This window comes from Patagioenas fasciata, chromosome 1 (assembly GCF_037038585.1).
Source record: "Patagioenas fasciata isolate bPatFas1 chromosome 1, bPatFas1.hap1, whole genome shotgun sequence".
NCBI lineage: Eukaryota > Metazoa > Chordata > Aves > Columbiformes > Columbidae > Patagioenas > Patagioenas fasciata.
In genome coordinates this window covers 105,205,000-105,227,222 of record NC_092520.1, presented here as the reverse complement: position 1 = coordinate 105,227,222, position 22,223 = coordinate 105,205,000, and positions in this window count along the sequence as shown.

Here is a 22,223-nt window from a genome sequence, read left to right as displayed (position 1 = left end):
CCTCTCCTCTCCTCTCCTCTCCTCTTGTTTCATTTGCAGTGGTTTATGGTTTCACGAGTAAAATCCTGTCACACTTGGTTGGAGTGGGCAGAATGTGCTGCATGGAGGGAAGGGAATAAGGACCACAAGGCAGTGCTGAGCATACATGAAGAGAATGTTCACTTACAAGGAGAATTCTGCGTTTGCAATGGTCGTATAGAGAAAGATGAGAAAATACAAGTTTGCTGAAACAGAATGTTATCAAATACTTTCTAGTGAATTTAGGACTTAAATCTTGTAACATCTAAATCTAGATGTTCCAGTGTTGTTAGGATGATCTATGCACTCTTCCCTTCGACTTTGTTAAAATGTCTTTCTATGGTGCAGTCAAAAGTCAGATTTCCTATTGAAAATATTCTTTGTAGAAGGACTTGCTCTAAAAGGGCATTGTGTTTTGAATTATCTTTGAATCATCTTCTTCATAGTTTAAATGACACTAGAATACAGATATCTTTCTGTAGATTCTTCAAATTCTAATTGACTTTCTATACGTACAGAGGGCTGGCAGTAGCCGATGCAAATAAGGTTAGAAGATATCAGAAGATATCCACTATGTCAAATACAAAGTTGTTATTTTTATGTGGGTTTTTTAACTCTTACTCAGCTTTATCTTAGTTTCCACTGGTGGAGTAGAAGAAAAACTGACAAACTTAGTCAGTTTTGTAAAAATGTTGTTTGGTCTTGTAAAGCAGGGATAACATTTCAGAAATATTTTTTCATATAGGAATATATATATATATTTTTTTTTCTGGTTCATAGGATGGTTAAAAATGTCAAAATTCTCATAGAATGGAATTTCCATGTTACAACCTACTTGAGCTTTGGACTGTTGGCAAATTGTTTTGGGCTCTGATAACTGAACATGTAATTCCTGAAAGCAGAGTTCAGGTCACAATATGCTATGATATTATTGTTTTCTTCAGTAACATTGTAAGGATCTAGAAAGCTGTAATTCCCCTCTCCTCCTCTCTTTCCCTCTTGCTTCTAATCTGTTCATACATTAGTTCTTATGACAGAGAGAAGAGTAGGAAATCTTTTCATTTAAAGCATGAATTTCTCAGTTGAATTGTCTTGATTTATTTCTTTTTTTTTGGTTCTTGTTTTGGTTTCAGGGGGTTATAGAGTGAATGGCATTAGAAACACAGCATTTACCATTACTATGGTGAAATACTGAACTTAACTGCAGTGCTCACCAAATCAGAGATTTCTAGATGAATAGGAAAAGGAAAATCAAAAAGTGTTTATTCTATTCACCATCTCCGTTATACATTAGTACATAAAATATACTTTTAAGCTCAAAAGAAATAGTCCAACTGTACATTCATGACACAAACACGTGCTGGCCATTATGTATTTGAATGACAGTCACTGAATTTTGTTTCTGGATTTCTCATTGTATAGTCTTTAAGATGAAGAAAGAAAGAAGTGAAAAGCAGTCTATGGTCTCCCACTAATACTGAGGGTCCTGAAGTAAATAATTATCTGTCAAAATATTATTTGTTGAATATGTGGATTTAAGCATGTGTGGTTTAGCATCCTGTGGTGTTGTTTTGTTTTGTTTTGTTTTTTTCCATTCCCATTATGATTCACCATTATTGTCTGAAAGCAAGAGAGGTTATAAGATACCAAACAATAGTGATGTATAAGAGATTTCGAGGATACCTATAACTGGTTCGATAAATCTACATGTGCATTGATAATTTTTTTTGCTGTAAAACAACGCTAGCTTGAGGGGACCCAGAAGCCCCATTTATCTTTGCATCTCAACAAAGACAAATTATCCTGGACACACATGGCAGCAGGAGTCTGATGCAGATATGTTGTGTCTAACACTGGAGCAAGCTCATCCAAAGGGACCTTGGGTAGCCCTCTATGTCTTTTCTTTGCCTCTTACAGCAAAAATGTAAGAAACAGCAGAGGGAGACAGTTATTGATTTGCTCTTAGAGCCAGATAAAATAAGTCAGATGAGTTATTGTCTTGTTTCTGAAGCTGAGTTATGAGTGAGATGGAAGATTTTGAAAGAACACCCATACTTATGAGATAACCAAGGCTAACGTTTGAGTTTTCTTAGTTCTAGTTACACTAATTACGGAGGCAAGAATCAAGCTGTATTGATTTACAAACAAAAAATGCTTCTAGAGCTTAAGATAGACATTTTCAAAAATTGGTTTTATGATGTTCCTTTGAGGGAAGAGGATGACAAGAGGAAGGAGTGTGATCCCTTAGATAAGGGACAGTATGAGGGACTAAGCCCAACTACGCCTACTCTTCATCTTCCTATAACCAGAGATTAAAGAAAGTAGCTATGCTTTCCTCCTAAGGTCTATTGTATGTAAGCGTAAGACTGAGGATTTACTTGAAGTTTTCTTTTAATAGGGAAGTATCACTGAAAAACTGCAGAGGTGTAGGAGGTCAGTATTTCTATCACATTTGACTGCTTTAAAAAGGAAAAATGTGATGCTATAAATGCACACTTTTAAAACAGTCTGTAAAGGAATGACCATGAAACAACAACAGAATAAATGTCAGATGAATACTACCTTTTGTCAAACTGGTTTTTGAGATACGACAATTATTTAAATGTTTCCAGTCAATGACAAAGTGATATATTTACTTATATTTGTTATGAAATGCTGTATTTCTGTAGATTCAATGGTTAGCCATTACAGAACATACATAAACTAGTTAATATCTTTTTGCATTGTATATTATAGCATTGATCATTTGCTTTTACTTACAAAGCAACTGGTGATTTCTGTTTGCCATGGAGGAAAATGGAAGGAAATATAAACACCTAGGCTGTCAAGCTAGCTAACTAATGTCTAACTGGAGAAGAGTTGACCATTTAGCAGCAAATGAAATACAGACGCACATATGTTGATAAATGTTAATTTCAAAATAATCAGGTAGTACATGGATATTTTATTTGGTAAGAAAAGTGATCTAATAGAAATCTTGAACCAAACCAAGAAACTGATCAAATCCATTTTAAAAACACTTACAAAGACAGAGAAGATAGATTATATGCTGATTTGATGTGGTACATGATTTAATAAGAAATCATTTGAGTTAATCAATGTGCAGAGGTGTATAGGATAGGATTAGGATGTACAGGATTTTACAAATGAGCAAAGCTACTATTTCTGTCACATTACTGTTGTATGTGATAGCTTTCAAAACCAAAATAAAATAAACAAAAAACCCACAAACAAAACAAAAAAACCACACCAAAACCAACCCATAAACATTTCAGAAAGCTTTTAAAGCTTTTTTTTTTTTTTTTTTCTTATTCACAGGTCACATGTTCTATGAAGGTGATATCCGAGTCAAAAATTTCTGTCACAGAGACTAGTATGTCTATCAAAACCATTAAATCACCAGTTAGGCAAGACCATTTTTTTAAAGAAATAGTAGTTTCACTGAAGAGACATACCAGCTTATGCAAAATTAAATGAATAATGCAATTGACATAATTTCTCAACCTTAAATATTCATTAGTTCTTTATAATGACAAGCAGTTCCATAAACAATGCAACTGATTAAATGTGTCTGAATTAAAAAAGAGAAGTTATTCTTTGGCAAATTTAATTAACTTGTTTTCTAGGTTCTTATGGGGACTGATGGAGAGCTGCACAGATTGTTATCATGTGTTTTTTCATACTAACAGTAACAACAATAATAAAAAAATTATGACATCTTCTAGTTTGAAAATATTTTTTCTCCTTGTATCTCAGTTTTGATCAGAGAAAGTAAATCTAAAATTGATTAAAAGAAAGCACAATGCTTGGAATTTCTGAAGACGCTGTGTTACTCTATATGCTGTTCATCTCACTAGACTGCATGTAGCTTACTCTATCTTAAAATGACCTCATAGTTTTGGTTCCAGTAAAACAAGTTATTGGGACTGCAATAAAGCATATGCTAAACTTCCAGAGAAAAGTAATTTCACAGAATACTTCAAGATTGCATCAGTCCTGTTCAGTGTATGGCTGCCTCCCAGTTGAGAACAAAAAAGAGTCCGAGAAGCTGCCAGAAGATATTTAGGAATCAGTTTGATTTCAAGACGAGCAGAGTAATGCATCTTAGCTCCCAAATAAGGATGTAGGACAGGAGGAAACACCTGAATCTGTATTATGAAGATGCGGTAAGATGTTTGGGGTTTGGTGTGAGGACTTTGGAAGCCTAAGAAGTAGCATTTTATAGTATGTCTGAAATACCCATGTGGAAACATGTCACTTGAGCTGTACTCCTCCATCCTATCAAAATACTACGCATATTTCTTTTGCCAAGACTGACCAAATAAGAAGAAGCTAAATATTTTTGTAATAAATAAATAAATAATATTTTTCCTGTACTAAAAATGTATTTTTCAATAGCGAAAATTAAATCACTTCCATGGCAATATTAAAAATACAATTTGTCATTTTGACTTAATCAGGGTTTTATAATTTTAACTGTCTTACTTTTCAGTCATTATGAGATACAAAACTTAGATTGACACATTCACACTGTTATACCTGCAATTCTGACACTGCCAATGCTACCAAAATTTTCTGCTTAGCACCTTTTTGAATTCTTAAATGCACTGGAAAATTTACTGTTTACAGGAGGTACCAGGGATGAGATATTAATTTTTGAACTTGAGCAGTGTTTGTGTTACACAGTAATACACTGCAGTAGTGCACAAGAATAATTTGAAGGATATGATTTCACTTTTCTTGGCAAGTTACTTGTCCACCACTGAACTGATAGTAGTAGTGGTATAAGTATGACAAATCCAAATTAAGAGTGTAAACATATATTTGTGTAACACTTCAGCATTCTACTCCAAAACTTATTACTTCCTTTCAAACCTTGGATTCACACAACTGCCTGGAACGGAACACTCTTAGTATACATGCAGAGTTTTCCCTGGGATATTTCACTTTTCAAATCATGAGGTTGAAATAATTTGGTAACTTCTCTCAAAATGTCATCCTCTGCCCACAGTAATGAATAAAGTGAAGTATCTTCTGGTTCTAGGGCTCCTTGGTGTGATCAGTAATTAATTTCATTTCTAGGGTGGCTCCTCTATCTGTTCCTATGAGCCAGGTTTCTGCAAACCTTATTTCAAATTTGAATGACAAGGCTGAACAGAAGAGTCCCAGGAAAATTATTTCCTTAGCCTTAGGTAGTCATTAATATCAGTGTTCTCAAATGTCTTCCTCAAAACTAAATGTAGTAATGCTACATTGAATTTGAAAAGGAAAAACAATGCAAAATAATAATAAACCCACAAAACAACATCGCAATGAAGGTCTATTATATTCCATAAAAAAATTAAATGAAAGAACTGCCTGGTTGGGGATAATAGACTTGAAAGGCTACTCTTGTGTAATCTACTTGATTACTGTAAAAATATATAACATTGTTAGCAAAGGTTGAATAAATATGTGTAGCATCATACTGACTTATCTCTTATTCATTGTTCCCTGGATACATATGAACTTAAAAACCAGCCCACTCTTGCATTTAAGTTTTTATCAGTGAGATTTCAAATGTCATATTATATCTTTTCTATGTAAATCTTAGGAAGCAGTAAAGATTTCATAATGATACAGGAAATTAAATTGAGGGCTACCTTTTTTTCATCATATTTTGAGCATTGTTTGTTAAAGTGTAAGTAAATAGATGTTGGGGGTGAACCAGTGTTATGAAAAGAAAAAGAGTTCTAGAAGTTTCTCTCAATCTGCATGTGTATAAAACAGACATATTTCAGTTTTTATTTATTGATTTATTTTGGAGGAGAAAAGAGATGAAAGTTGTCCTCCATCTCAAGAACCACCATATTGAATCTAGAGATAAATACTGAGTGTGCGAATTGCATTGGAACACTTCACACTGAATTTTTCAATAATTCAAATTCAGGAAAAAAAAAACAAACAGAAGATCTAAATATCAAAATGATTAAATATTCAAGTCTTTGTTCCTTTTAAAACCTTTGATATTTAATATGGTTCTGTAGGTGATTTCTTCATACTTTTACTGTGTATTTATATGATGGTATGCTATTAAGAAAAGAAACTGATAAATGGAAAGAAAGCGAGGAGAGATGGAAACCAAGATTCAGAAGTTCTTTCAAATTCCCTTGTAAAAAACTACTCCGGCAGAAAGGTGAAGTGAAAATTTTCTCAAAGGGAAAAATTTAATCATTAAGTTTTAGTCAGCTTTAATACTGTGGTTTTTTTTTTTTTTTTTTTTTTCCCAAATTCTTCTGTAAGCACCACAGAGTCATCTGCCAGGTGATGTACCTTTTCTTAGGACTTGGATAGGATAAACCTTTTTGAAAATCTGACCCTGCCTGACTTTATGGTCTGGACACACTGAAAACATACGAGTGATTTATGGCTCAACCTATGTGATTTTTGCATGAAATCTTGCATCCCCACTTAGAGCTCTCTGCAGCATCCTAACATGCTTCATTGATGTGTGTGAAACAACTTGTCTCTTGGTGAAACCAAGGAGAACTTGTTCATGGGAGCATCATGTAGAACACTCCTGCCGGAAGAGATATGTCAGGTTTTACAGCTGGTTGAGCACACTCCAGCCCTGTTCTAGGGAGCATGTATATGGGAATTAAGTTTATGATTTTGTCCTCATGTCAAGAATCTAAAAGGTCACGAGGGTTTGCAGGTACTCCAGCACTGTCCCTGGGCTCTTAAGCTCTAAGACAAGTACCAGTGATAGTGTCTTTTAGAAATTATGCCAGCATTGCTTCAGGTTCTCAGCACAATAAGGTTTTCAAAAGACTCCCATGACTATTCGATGGTACTCTATATTGTTGTGGTAGGATTCTTTTTTGAAGTTATGCATATATTCAGTTGAAAGAAGAATGGTGTTGCACAAAGTGTTGTTTCAGCATGGCATCTGACACAAATTCAGCCAAATATTTTAGGAGTTTTTCTCCTTGAAGAGCCCCTCAGCAGTCTGTCATACCCTGCAGCCAGTAGCGGAGCTCACTACTAGGAAGAGTTAATCCAATTGTCTATGTTGTTACTATCAGGATCTGAAACCTTTCTCTCCTAAGAGACAAATTTGTTATGTCCTTCTCAACAAGCCTATCTAGGCATTCCCACTGCCCTGCTTAGATCTTTGTCCTTGAAATACTTTTAAATGACAGGGGAATAGCAACCAGCTACAAACCCCTACATTATGTCTTCCCTGATAATCAAGAGGTGCTAAACTGTAATTTTTTATTCTTCTCAAAATTCCCTGTGGAAGAGGAGAGCAAAAGCACATGATCAGACATCCGTTGCAGCTACACTCCCTCCTCCATGATTTGCCCCTGGAAGGAGACAGTGCATTCAAGAAAGATAGATGAAATGCATCTTTCAGGTATGGGGTGCTGAGAGGTAGGCTAAGACTGACAAAGGACCTGATAAAGAGGATTATCTTATGTTGGCCCTTGAGAATACCACCCCTGATTTGGCAAAGAAAGGGGTTTTGTGAAAATTTGTACATTGCAATTTTGGGACACTGAAGGCCATTATCTTTTTATTACAGATGACCATCAGTAACCATTAGCCCTCCTTGTTCAGGAGAGCTCTGTTCTTCAAAGAACAACAGCAAGCAGGGACTATTTTATCTCAGTAGCAGCATGGTCTCCCCCCAGCAACTGTGTTTGAATTCTTAAATGTGGAGCACTGGGAAAGTTACAGGTTACATCAGTCCAGCTAGTGTTCAGAGGAGAAACTGCACTGCTCACTCTCTCCCAGCTCCAACACTGACAGTGCTCATTTTCTAAGTGACACTACTGCTCTTCCAAAGTGGTGGCAGCAACTTCTTTCTCTTCCTTCTGTTCTCCCCAGCTGTCTGTGTGTTCTATTGCCAAATTTTCAGCAATGGCCCCTTTGCAATGACCAAGGTTCCTAGGCTGTGGAGGTACAGAAAAACAGATCTTTGATACCACACTTTCACAAACAGTTTCAAAATCCTTGCTTTTCTATGTACTTCTGATCTTCTGTGGGGTGCTATGGTGGGTCCGTGGATTCCCTGATGGAGGGCATGGGAACAGAAATTAGCCTTGAAGATATTAAGGCCTACTCATGAGAAAGACGGGAGTAAAGGAATGTGCAGAGATATTAAGGTGTACCTGTGAGAGAGAATGGAGTAAAAGAGTAACATTGATGATAGTGAAATTAGCCAATGAGATGTTACTACTGCAACTTGTAACAAATAGCAAAAAGACACTTGAGCTGGTAAAAACTATATAAAAAGGCATTTGTGGCAATAAATGGAGACTGCTGTTTGTACTTAAGAACTTGATCTATGTTGTTTGTCCATCTCAACCGCGACAATCTTCTTTCCTCTAAACTCAGGAGATCTCTCTTCCATAGTTTTTCTTGTTTCACAAGCCTGGTAAGGACAAGTGTTTATCAAATTCTGAGGGGAAAAGTGCACCAACTTTAAGGACCTCTTGTAGAAAACGAAGACTTGAGATTAGATAGTGCTTGTGGACTTATGGAGTGGATTTTGTGAATGTTTTTTCTTTCCCTTTGTCTGAGGCAATTATAGCAATTTCTGACTCTTCTCTGTTCTACTGCATGCACAAGTTAACTAGTTGGGTATTTCCAGCTTGAAAACAGCAGAAGTATCAATCCCTTGCTTGTTCATATAGAGTACATATTATTCTTCATTGTAGTCTTTCCCACCTCAATTTGGTTTCTTATTGTGCTGGATGAACTAGGCACTGTCCAACTCCACAGACCACTGAGCTTTACATATTTGAACAGGTACAGGTTTGTAGGATCTGGTCCTTTACCAGTAGCATCATTGTTGGATCTTGTCACAGGACTTCGAAAGCTTCCCGCCATCTTGAACAGTTCTGCTGCCCCTGTTTGCCATCCAGAGCTACAATTTCCCCATCTCTGCTCCTCATGGACTTCCTTGGGAGCACAAGTACTTCTCTGTTCATAAACAGCTCTTCTTACAGGAGCTAATTCCTTTCGTTATGCCTTAGGTTTCAGAAAGTGGTATACCTAACTGTCATTCAGTACTCAATAGCTCTTGAGGAGTTGCGCCAAAACTTACCTCTGCATCTGTGAATAAGTAAAACCCCCAAAATCACAGAAAACCTTTTACAATTTGCAGAAAATAATGGGAATGTATGATGGCAACTTTGAAAACTGGTGTTGATAAAACCTTAGTGTGGTGTGGATAACATTTAAACAGTACAATTAACTTAAAATTGTTTGAGGAGGAAGGGGCTTCAGACTCATAAGAACTTGACGAGCGTAGCACAGGCAAAGTGACATGGAAGTCCTCACAGAGGAAACCCTCCCAAACAGATCTTTTGCAGTAGCTGCATAGATTTTGTACACTGAGGAAGCCAAGCTCTACTCATTGTACTCTACTGGTGCGCATCTCTGCACAGATCATGTAGCATCAGGTCCCCAGCCCAAAGAGGCAAACAGCATCTCGCTTCATTGTTCCTTTGACCCCTGGTAGGCTCACACATTAATATCTAGTTTAGATATCTAAAACAAGCATGTTTTAAGAGATTTAAGGAAATGAATACTTAAAAAGATGTCATGAGCTTGATGTGAAATTCTTTTTCCTGATTTCAGTAGGACTTGAAGATTCAATGTAGAATGTAATACAGTTTGAATCCAGCTTACTGAGAGGAGAGACAAGAGTTTTTTGCTGATCTTTTTCAAGCTCTACTGCTTTCAGCCTAGAGGATGCAAGATAAAGTCTGCCATGTCACACATTGTTTCTTGTGGACTCTTTTTTGATACCTCTCTCCCAAAAAAAAAAAAAAAAAAGAAAAAGAAAAATCAGTGTATGCTAACTGTTTCTCATCATAAATATTCACAGAACAGTTGAAGAAACTCATCTTAGACATCGTAAAACTTTCTAGTCATTCAGGTATTTTATAAACATGGCATTTTTTAAAAAGTCCATACTGTTCAGGATTTTTAGTATCCCATAATAGTTTTATGTGAAACAACACAAAGATCAATTGCGGATGCTTATTTTAAAAAATGATGGTCATAAATCATGTAAATTAAATGTATGCTTTTTCCAGTAAAATAATCAGTGACAATTAATAGTGTAGTGTGCTGTAAATTGTGGAGCATCATTAAATCTCTTAACAATTGAGAATTTTTGAATTGAAGAGTCACAGAATTGAGCATTGATTATCAAGGTACAGGGAAATAAGCTTGTGTGTTTGATTTCACACTGCACTTAAATTTATGATTTATCACTTTTATGTTTGTTTTTTGTTTGAATTCCACTTGCTCTGAGTAAGGTGTATTGGACAGACATTACATCTAAAACAGATGATAACTTCTTGGCTGTCTGACAAATATGTGGTTACTATAAGTTAGAGATCTTTCTCTGAATGGAAGGAATTAAAAGGCTGGATGACAAGATCTTGTAGCAGGTGTGAATGGACTTGCATGGGTAATCCACATTACTTAATACAAACCAAAACATAAATTGTTGAATCAAAGTGCCTACACTTGAATGCACTAGTTATCAGGAAAATTCAGAAATAATGAGAGAACTGTCAAGGCAGCTAATATACTTTCCAGATTTTAAATATCACTGTGCAAATGACAACACAGAATTTTTACAACTTCGTAAATTTTAGAAAGTGCAGAGAGCTGAAAGCTGTGTCGCAACCCTTCCTCTTGAAATCACACACGTGGATAATTCTGCTGAGATATAGAGTGTACATAAGGACATATTCTCTGTATCCCCTCCCAGTTCCTCTTGGGAGCCTTGATCAAGCTCCGTGACTTTTAGCACCCTTAGTTTAGCTGCAGAGTTTGTTTTAGGGAAACAAAATTCCCCTTGTGTGTGAATTGTGGTGTGGGTGGGTGCATTACTGAAATTCAGAGTCTCATCCTGTTCAGGAACGATGATATGACTGGAGGACACAGCCAGGCTCAGGATCTCCCAGATGTTTTGGTAGGTTTCTTTATACAAAGAGTCTACAACCCAGTTAGAAGAATCTTTTGTTTACAAATACGAGTCACTCGTCTCTTCTCCTCAGGAGATGATCAGTGATGTAAGCAACATTCTGGATCAAAAGCAACACTTAAAATACTCATTTTCTTAATACATGGAGGACACTGCCAAGTAAGAGAGTTTTCTACTGGTACTAGTCATAGTAGACAGCAGTATGTAGATGTACAATGATATGCGTTCATTTACATTAAGGAAGCAGTAAGTCCAATGATGCAACTACATTTTATTTTAAAAATAAACCTGAAGCATCTTTTGTCAGATGTTGTTCTGTAAGGGAAGGATTCATCATTATGGACCACTAGTTATTGCCTTCTGTTTTGAACATGTATTTCCAGGTAGGCAAAACATTAATAAACATAGCTAAATAAACACTCTGGACAACTATAGAATATTAAAGTGAGTGCTAAAACTGTCTCGTGACACAGTTTCTTTAACATGATAAGTAACTTCAGCTTGCCTATGGTCTGGAAGGAGCAGCTATCCTGTAAAAGGCTGGAAAGTGGAAAAGAGATGACTAATCTGTAGGCAGGCTGTGAGGAAGGGAAGCAGAGCAAGGGAGAGTCTTGAAAGATGTGGTTTGATTACTGATCTTTGGAAGTGTTGTTCAAACCAATTGCCACCTTTTGAGACTTATTGTCTTGTTTTATTATTACATCTATGGAACGCTATTGTTTCTACAGGTAGTGACGAAGTTTCTGAAACCAACAGCAGACATTTTTCTGTCAGCTCTAAGTGACAGGGAAGAAAGGCATCCTCTGAGAAAGTAATGAGTGACAGTACAGTTACATCTGCTCAGACCAGTTAAAAAAATGAGATAATATGAACACCAGCTTGTTTCTAAGTTTCAAATGTTCTTTTCTTTTCCACACATCAGCTAGAGTTATGTTCCCGTTAAACACAGCAGTCCAAATTATTTCTTTTGACTACTTTTGCTGTATTTCCAACATGACCGTAAAGGACATTTTTTTGAGTCCAGAAAAGAATCAATCAATGGAACACCAAACCTGCAGTGGCTGGAGCACTAACATTATGATATATTCTGCTTATACCAGAGAAAAGAAGAAAGGGAGCTGGCTGAAGAAAAGGGACCAAACTTATCTTTGTCAGTGACTTAGGATCTGCTGTGCTTTCTGGCCCAGGCTAACTCAGAAAACTCAGAGATCACATGAGTAGAAGAGGGTGATGAAATATAGTTCTCTAGAATGATTATATATTTTTTAAACTATCTGTTTAATAAGATCTGCATTTTACCCCGGGAACTGTCTGTTTATAAATTCTTCACTGAAACTGCAACGTTCTTCCTCTGATATGAATGTGTTGCATAGGTTACAATATGGTATTTTCAATTATAAAAAGACAATTGCTTTTTCCAGCCAAGGCCCTGAAAAGTACCCTCTGTATGCCACTGGTTTCAGCCTGAAAATAAGTCCATATCATTAACATTTTTGTTAATGGACATTGATAGGTGTTGTGGTTTGACCCTGGTATGCAGGTAAGCCTCATACAGCCACTCACTCACCACCACCACCACCCCTCACAGTGAGACACGTGAGAGAACTGGAAGAGTAAAAGTGTTGATACTCATGGACTTAGATAAAAACAGTTTAGTAATTAAAAACCAAAAAGAAAAAACCCTACAACATCAATGACAAACCTCAAAACCAAAACAATAAAAAAAACCGAAACCACAAAACAAAAAAAACAACAAGCCATGAAAAAAAACCCCAACTGCACACCACCACTCAACCAATGCCCAGCCAGACCCCAAACAACAGCTGCCTGTCCAATTTTCACCCCTTGCAGCTTTTATTGCTGAGTATATCCCTTTGATCAGTTGGCCTCAGTTGTCCCAGCTGTGTCCTCTCCCACCTTCTTGTACACTCCCAGCCTCCTCACTGGTGGGACAGTGTGAGAAGCAGAAAAGACCTTGATGCTGTGTTAGCACTGCTCAGCAATAACCAAATAAGTCTATGTTATCAACTCTGTTTTCATCACAAACACAAAACACAGCACCATACTAGCTGCTATCAAGAGATTGAACTCTTATCCCAGCCAAAACTGGTACAATAAGACAGCGTAAAGGATGCCTATAGATATTTATTAATATTACAGTTACTTATTAATAAAAATGCACAGGAGTGTTTTAAAAGAATTTGAACTCTACCACATTACAGTCTGCCTTTGGGAACTGAAATTCTTGGAGAAAAACTATCTCAAAACATTCAAGAAGAAAAAAAGTGCAAATTTTCTCCACCAGTTAAGCTATTGGCAATACCTTTTGAGAGCCAGTTGTTCTTAGGATTTTTCACTTTGTTGAACTCTCAAGTGCTGCTGCCAGACCTTCACATCCTGTAAAAGAGCGTGGAAATTATGTGTAATTTGGCATTTATGACAGCTAAAAATGCTAATACTGCCGGACCAAAGAGACTTATTCAAAACAAACACACAAACAGAGAAAAAAAACCTTAAGGCTTACTGGAATATTTATGGGGTAGGGAGGCTATTACCTTTCAGAACAGAGGTCAAATTTATATTCTCTCTGAACTGAAAACTGCACTTAATTGTAGGAGACTATTCATAAAATGCCATAACCAAAAGAAATTATCTGAAAAAAATCATTATTTAGCCTTTAGCTTGCCAAATTTTCTTCCAGAAACAAATATAACAAAAAGCCCTCTGTCTTTAAAAAATAGAAGGGTCTAGGAAATTATTTTGTTAGAAACTTTTTTGCATATTTATCAGAACACCAAAAAGTCTGGAATACCTGTTAGCTACCTGGTGAGAATTTGCCAGCACATATCACGGAAAATGTGAAAGAGATGTTGATATTACAGAAATAACTGAAATTTTAATATCTATCTAGAATTTCACATTGTTATGAAACAATGCTTATAGAAAACAAAAAACCAAACAAATCCCCAAAAACCCCAAAACAAACCTGTAAACTGTTGAGGTTACAAGAACATGAGAATACACATAAATCTACTTTAAAAAAAAAAAAAAAGGTAAAAAGTAGAAATTTCAGTAAGGCTGCTCAAAATGGAAAATAGAAATATAGTCTGTGTTTCTAACATGTAAGACCGACTTACAGAAAACTCAAAATCTTAAAAAATTGTGGTGTGCATAATATTCACTACTTACAAGATAATTTGCTGCTATCAGAAAATGATTTTAAGAATCTCATTTCTATCAGAAAAAAACTTACGTTTTTTATTAATATTTACATTTCATACAATAGTTATATATAAAAAAACCTAGCTATCTCCAGGATAACCAGTTGACCCTCATCTCTCAAAAACAAATCCAAAAAAACAAATAAACAAAAATCCCTATAAAAATACTGTATTTCTTATGAGACAAATACCAAGATTAAAGTTAAAGTAGAGTTTTACAGAATTTATAGATACTTATGTCCATTTGGCTGAACTCAGAAGAAAATCCTAAAAGACAAAGTTCATATATCAGCTTGTTCAGCTATCTTTACAGTATATAAATGAGAAGAAATTACAAATCTTCATCTGAGTTCACACTTCATTCACTGGAAGGATGAGAAATCACACTGAAATATTACAGGAGGACTTGACATAGACTTCTCCAGGAAACAGGAAAGGAGATACTTGAGTGAAGACCCTCTCTGTTAGGTTATTCCAATAGTATCACGGTTAAGGACACGGGACTCCTCAGCATACGTAGCCACTCCCCATGCCTCTTCCTGTTTCTTGACCTACAGTGGGACAAGTTCTAGTTTGTGAACATGCTACTTCCTGAGACTTTCTTCAATTTCTTCACAGCCAGTCTGTTGCTTCAGTCCTCAGCTTTAACTCCATCCTCACCTTACTCTGGCCTCCTGCCCAGGCCTGCTTAGCTCTCTAGACTGGCTCTTTACATGCTCAGTTTCCTATTGAATTATCCTTTACAACCCTGCAACATCCTCTAATATGCATTTCAGACAGATCAAATCCATCCTGGATGGCTCCACCTCAGTAAGTAACCTCAGTCCATCCCATATCTCATCAGTCACCTCTGTCACTCTCCACCCTCCACCTGGTAATGAGAAGGTTTAATATGGGCAACAGGGATGCCTGTTCTCCTTCATAAGTATTTGTGTCCTGAATTGTGACTTCTGGATGTCAGCTGTTTGAAGGCATTCCTTCTAGCTTGGCCAGGCCCTTGTAAAGGACTCTACAGTTATTTGGAAGAGGGGGGACGTGTCTGGGCAAAGGGATAATGTTTTTTTGGTAAAGGAGTGGAGAGGTGTGATGGTTTTGGGTAGGGGGAAGAGCTCAGACCTGGGATCCCATGGGTACCTGTGCCCACTTTTAGGTGTATGTAGAGAATTATGACCCTGCAGTGCTTAAGCTCCCAACATGAACCATGATGAAACCTGTCCAATGGGATTAATTATTTTGATGGTAACAAACTGTGCAATTGTGCGGTAGTTTCTGGCTCACTCATTTGGGGTCAGTATCATTATGTCTGCATATCAAAACAGAGGAATATTTTTGACCTATCAGCAACTTCCTAGGCAATAATTTATTACTCTCACATTTTCACAAATTAATAATCTTTAACTTCCTGTTACCATTTAGCCCTGGACTGGCAGTCAAACAGTAGTCAACCGCTCTCACTTGTCTTTTCTTCCCTAGTGGGGAGGAAGGGAAAAGGAGGAAAGACTAGTGAGTTGAAATGAAAGCAGATTTAATTGTACGATAATAACAGTGAATGATAATGTGAATACAATAAAATATACAAAGCTATACAAATACACAGAGCAACAATTAGCTGCTGGAGTGTGCCCTCCCAGCAATGAAGGCCAGAGGGTGGACATTGCGAGAGCAGTGAGTCCAGTAAAATGCAGAGGTCATGGTGAGTTTAGGGAAGCCATGGGAATCAGGCATCACAAGCAAGAGCAGGAACAGGAGCAGGATCCCTCATGGATGGCAGCCATCGAAGAAGTAGGCTGGTCCCCAGCAACTTTCCACTTACCTAGAGAATGTAATGTTTGTGGTATAGAATACTTCATTGATCAACCCAGTTGTCAATCTAGGTGCGATCCAGTTATCTTTCCTCCCAGCTGTTGTCTTGAACCCACATCTGGACAGCTGAAAAAGTCCTTCATCCACTTGGCAAGAGCCAAGATACCAGTGAGTTCTTACATTCTTTTCATATCCAATCCCAAACACTGGAAAACTACTGAAAGAAAACACTGAGTCTATCCCAGAGTCCTATCTCATTATTTTCATACTAAATCCAAACCAAAATACTGTCCTAGCTACTAGAAAGAAAAGATTCTAACTCCATGGAATATTACCTCAATTTCAGCTAACCCAGCACACTTCTTCACACAATTTTGTAGGAAATACTTTAATAAAAGATTCTGTGAGTGATAGTTTCACCTAGTAAAATTTATCAAGCTATTTAACAAAATGACCGCTGTTCCTGTATTTTCAAAATCTTAAGTAATCAGTCAAAATACAATTGTTCTGTTACTTTTATTGTTACTTCTGTTGATGACTCCTTTTAATTTAGTGGTCAATGGATTTCAGGTTTTTTAGCTCTGTCCAGAAAGTGACCAGAACATTTTATTATGATCAAATAATATGAGGAAGAGAAATTGTTGTCTTTACTAGTCATCTAATATTTTCATACAGGTCTACTGACTGTGAAACAATCTTTTTAATCTACAACATCCCTTATCATTTTGAGACAATATTATTCAGAAAAAGCAAAACATACCTTTACCAAACTTACAGAGTTAATTGAATATTTTTTGATTTTTTTTCTTTTTTTAAAAAAAATTTGAATTTAGTTTTCACTTTTATATACCTGTGTTTTTGCCTTGGTTAACCAAAAAAAAGACCAAACCCCCAAAACAAACAACTGACCTTGTACTGAAGATGAAAAGCTCGATCAGGGACCTGATATATTACTATGGCAACAAATGCTGGAGAGGCTTGGCAGATCGATTATATTATATTTCCACAAACCCGTCAAGGTAAGTGCTATGTACTTAAAATGGTGGAAGCAAGCACAGGATGGCTGGAAACATATGCCATACCCCATGCTACAGTCCAGAATACTATATAGGTCCTTGAAAAGCAAGTCCTTTGGTGACATGGCATGCCAGAAAGAATTGAGTCAGACAATGGGACTCATTTCAAAAACAGTCTTATAGACAATTGTGCCAAAGATCATGGTATTGAGTGGGTATATGACATTCCATATCATGCAGCAGCCTCTGGGAAAATTGAAAGGTACAATGGTCTGTTAAAAACTACACTAAAGACAATGGGTAGTGGAACCTCTAAAAACTGGGATTCACATTTAGTAAAAGCTACTTGGTTGGTCAAGACTAGAGGATCAACCAGTCGAGCTGGGCCTGCCCAGTCAGAAATTCTATGTATTGTAGAAGGAGATAAAGTCTCTGTCGTACACATGAAAAATATATTAGGGAAGGCAGTCTGGGTTGCTCCTGACTCAGGCAAAGGCAAGCCCATTCATGGGATTGCTTTTGCCCAAGGACCTTGCAGCACTTGGTGGGTAATGCTGAAGGGTGGAGAAGTTTGATGTGTACCTCAAGGGGATTTGATTTTAGGTGAGAATATTACATATTGTACTGCATGATATCAATTGTTACATGATGCTATATGCCATACTAATGGCATTCAATAAGTGTCTTTCAAATCAAGACAGTGGTGATGAAATCAGAGCTGGCTTCAACAAGTGATGCCTGACAACTTCTTTGAAATTGATGTCTTTAACCCACAAACTGTGGGCATGAGATGCACTACATGTATCATTTTTTCCTGCCTTCGGAGACTGTTGTGATAAATGAAGCTTAAAGTCATTCACTAAATAAACGTAACGAAATTTTCAAAAATATGGCTCATGGACTAAGAGAATGATGAATTACATCTGTCTATATACGTACATATGTACATATATGGTAGTAGTAATTACCTAGAATGTATTAATAAGGCTAAGTATGCCACAAATGGTTTGGAATAAGAGGTGGAATGTCCTGATTTTGTTAAAAACAAGACCAGTTTCTCTTTTAGTGAATTTTCCTTTCAGTTAAGTTCTTCTAAGTAACTGCACTTTTCTGAGTTTGGCTCACATTAAAGCTGTCCACAAGACACCTTCAGTCCTACATAACACACAGAGGACAAAAGAAGACATCACAGATCATGTCATGAATGTGCTTTGGCTTAATTTTACTCTGTTAATTTTGACAGTGTGCACTGAAAGACTTTTTATTTCCTTACATAACAGGGGAGAATAAACTGGAGGACAAGTGAGGGACAAGAGAAGAGGAGGAAAATATATTTTGCTTTGGTTCCTTTACCTATTCATTTGAAAGAGCTGACCTGAGCTGTGATTGTTGCTAGTGAAAGGAAGTGGGACTTACAGTGATATTTTGTTTATCTCTGTCATAGTTGTCTTCTCACTCTTTTGGCACCTGTGATAGCAATATTATGTAGCTAACATCTCTAATCAGAACTGTCTCTCTAGAAAGAACCTTTCCTAGAAGGCAATGCGGAGCCCCTGCCCTCCCCACCTCGTCCCCCCCATGCTTACTTCCACCCATTTCCAACATTACACAAAATGTCATACCTTGCCCAGACTAGAAAACCCAGATATTTTACCTGATACTGTTTTGGGACTACAGAAATAATCAGAATTACCTCCATTCAGACATTTACATTCTGCCTAACAGTTTGATGGAGACCATGGTGAAGAAGAAAATTATTAAATTGTATCACTGAAAATTCCGTACTATATTAAAGATGAAATACATTCGCATCAGCATATTTGGGTTGGTCCTTACTCACAGGGGGTGACTAGGTAATAGAAGACAGCAGGATGGTTCTTCTCCAAGGATGATGAAGATTTCTGATTGTGTAGGGGAATAGTTAGAACGATGTTATTATTTTTCCCTTTTCCTTTCTACATACAGAATTTAAAGGTATGTTGATGACATGGTACTAGAATAGGAAGCACAAAATTCAATACACAGGTGGGGACGTGGACTCATACACTCAGTTTTTACCCTGTGCAATGATAATGCAATTTCTGATCATAAAAAGACTGTTACATCTGTACCCTTTTATTCATGTCAAAAAACAACATAGATAGTTGGTTTAGAATATTTTCTCAGTATAGTAAGTTTACTTTCAATAAAATATCTGGCAAATAACTTTTGGGCTATTTAATTTTATTTATCTACTGTAGCAAACACAAAGTATCTAATATACAGTAACTGTAGTCTGTCTATAAAATGCATGACCAATCTAATATTGCAAAACCAATACATTGTATTATAACTATTACAGCATACAACAGCTAAAACCATCTACTGTATGATTTTATGGCTTGAAGCTGTACAGGATTAAAAGTTCTCTCCTCTGATCTCTTGGTGAAATGGTAAACCAGCTTGAGACTGGAAAGAGGAATGAGACTTCTTGTTTATATTAATGATCAGTGGGAAGTAGAATGACGAAATATGCTTAGGTTGCAGAAACTTTCACACTAGAACTCTCCTGATGACCTTCTCAGAAGTATTGTAACTTTTAAGGGACACAGAATTTACTGATGATAAGAAAATCAGATTTAAAACCCTATGTGTGGCTGGATTCCATTACATGAAATAATTCAATGAAATTGAAACAATTTGAATATTAGAAATCCTGCAAAGGCCATTTGCTGACTGTAACTGGAGAGGAAACCATCAGAGAAGAAAGTCTGAAAACATCCCACTCCAGTTATTTAAAAAGTTGAGATTACTGTGTCATTCTAGTGGCATATTACTCAGCATTTCTCAAGACAGGGACATCAGAAATAAATCTCAAGACTCTTCATCTATACTCCATTTAGCATTGTAGTTAGCACAAATGTTCTATGAGGTGATTTGGCCTAAAATAACATGTCTGTGCATATTCACTCAGGTATAAATAGACAAGTAGTGTTGTAATTAATACTGCAATATATTTTATTACTATACTGTCCAGAGGTATTTTTGTTTGTTTACTTGTTTGCTTGTTTCATTACTTTTTTGTTTTTCAGGAGAAAGTATTTGTTCCTCCTCCGTAAGGAATATTTCCTTGCTTGAATAATATGCAGATCAGTGCTTACAAACAAGAAGTCGATACTACTCAGAGGACCTTAAAACAGTCACCCAGGAACTAACTGGTAATTGATGTATTTAAAGATATAATATTTTTAGCTAACAGTTTTTATTGCTGACAGTAATTACTGGAAGACAGATTGAAATTATACATTCTAATTACAGTTCTAAATATTAATTTTTTTTTTTTTTTCCTGAAATAGCTGGTTACTGGAAATATTTCATGATTATTTATTTCAGTTTGTTTCTGATAAGATTTTTGTATTGGGTCTGGCTAGAATGGAGTTAGCTTTGCCTGCGACAGCCCATATAGTGCTGTACTTGGTACTTGTAGATAACACACCAATGTTTTAGCTAATTCTGAGCAGTACTCACACAGCATCAAGGTTGTCTCTCCAGTCCGCTCCCAAATGCCAGTAGGCCAGGGGTTGGTAAGAATTTTGGAGGAGACATCTCTAGGACAACAGACCCAAACTGGGCAAAGGGGTATTCCATACTATTAATTTATAACATTTTCTGCAATAAACCTAAGAGAAGGGAGGAGAAAGAGAAGGGGAGAGGCATTAGTTATTAAGATGTTTGTCTGGCAAAGCAACCACTCTGTGTACTGTGGCCCTGCTTCCCAGGAAGTGACTGGAGATAGCCTGCTGCTGAGAAGTAGAGAACAATTTTTTTTTGTTTTACTTTTGTTTCCATGTGTAGCCTTCTTCATTAAACTGCCTCTATCTTGACCCATGTATTTTTCATCTTGTTTTCTCCCTGTGTCCTGTTGAGGAGGGGAAGTGAGAGAAGGCATCTCGCAACCAGGCAACATATTGCAATTCTCTTTAAGCCTTTTTTAAAACAAGTTCGGTCAAAAATACGGAGCAAATTGAAATACAAAAGACCTTCCAGTTGCTTTTGCTTGTAACTATAATTTAGAATCCCTGAGTGGTTCAATAAATCATTCAAATCAGTATTTCTCTGAAATACATTCATCATTTTTTTTCAGCTGTTGCTTGTATGTTTCCAGAACTAACAATTAATTAAATAATTTGTTTGAACGAAGGCGATACCTTTTTTTCCTCCTTTTAAACTGAGTGTTTTAGTAGAAAAACACACTTGGTTCCTGCACTTTAAGTTAGTTTTGGAATGTTTTATCTCAATTATTTTGAGAAGTGTTGGTCAGACAGATTTTCTATATGGAGCAGAGCCTGGTAAGTTTAAAAAAAAAAACACCTGAGTTAGGTTACTGTTGCACTAGTAGATTTGCTGAGAAGCTATCAAAAATTATACACGAGATAATTCAACAAAAGAAGGAGTACTTTTCCCATTCTTTCTACCCACTGTTTCTATTAATCAAAATTGGAAAATTCTGTTTATCCCCATTTCCTGCCTATAAGCATTAAAAATAAGATGTTTATCTTCATTGGTAACCTCATGCTGCAGGAAACCAACAAAAAATAGCAGGAAAGACAAAAAGATACTCCTGCTTTACTGCTTTCAGTAAAGTGTGAATTTCAAAGTCCAGCAACAGCAACCTGTAGACTTCAAGAAACTTTTAAACTTTGTTTTCCCTCAAAACTAAAAATGTTAAAGCAATCAAAAAGTAATGGAACAGCAAGATATGTAGAGAAAAAGGACATGTAACTGGTGAACAAAAGAACAAATGTGTCCAGTGAGTTGGGTTTTGGAGGGCTATTTAGAGTATCTGATTTCTAACAGAAACGCAGCTTCACAACAAAGGCTTTTCTGCAGAATGGCATTAATAGGATCTCCTACTCCTATCTTGTTACGTGCAATGTCTGATATCCTTTTTAGTCTTTATCTCTTTCGGGTTTGCCTGACATTGTCCTGGTGTTGAAATAGTATAATATTAGGGAAGATATGTATGTATACACATCCACATATGTAGCCTAATAGTCTGACTTCACAGGCCCAAAAAGGCAAAAGCACTTCTTTTTCTATTTTATATTTTTGGTTCTTTAACAAAATGTGTCAACAAAAAAAGCATTAAATAGAATATACAGGCGTAAGAAAGTTAAATGTAAATTTCTAAAGGAG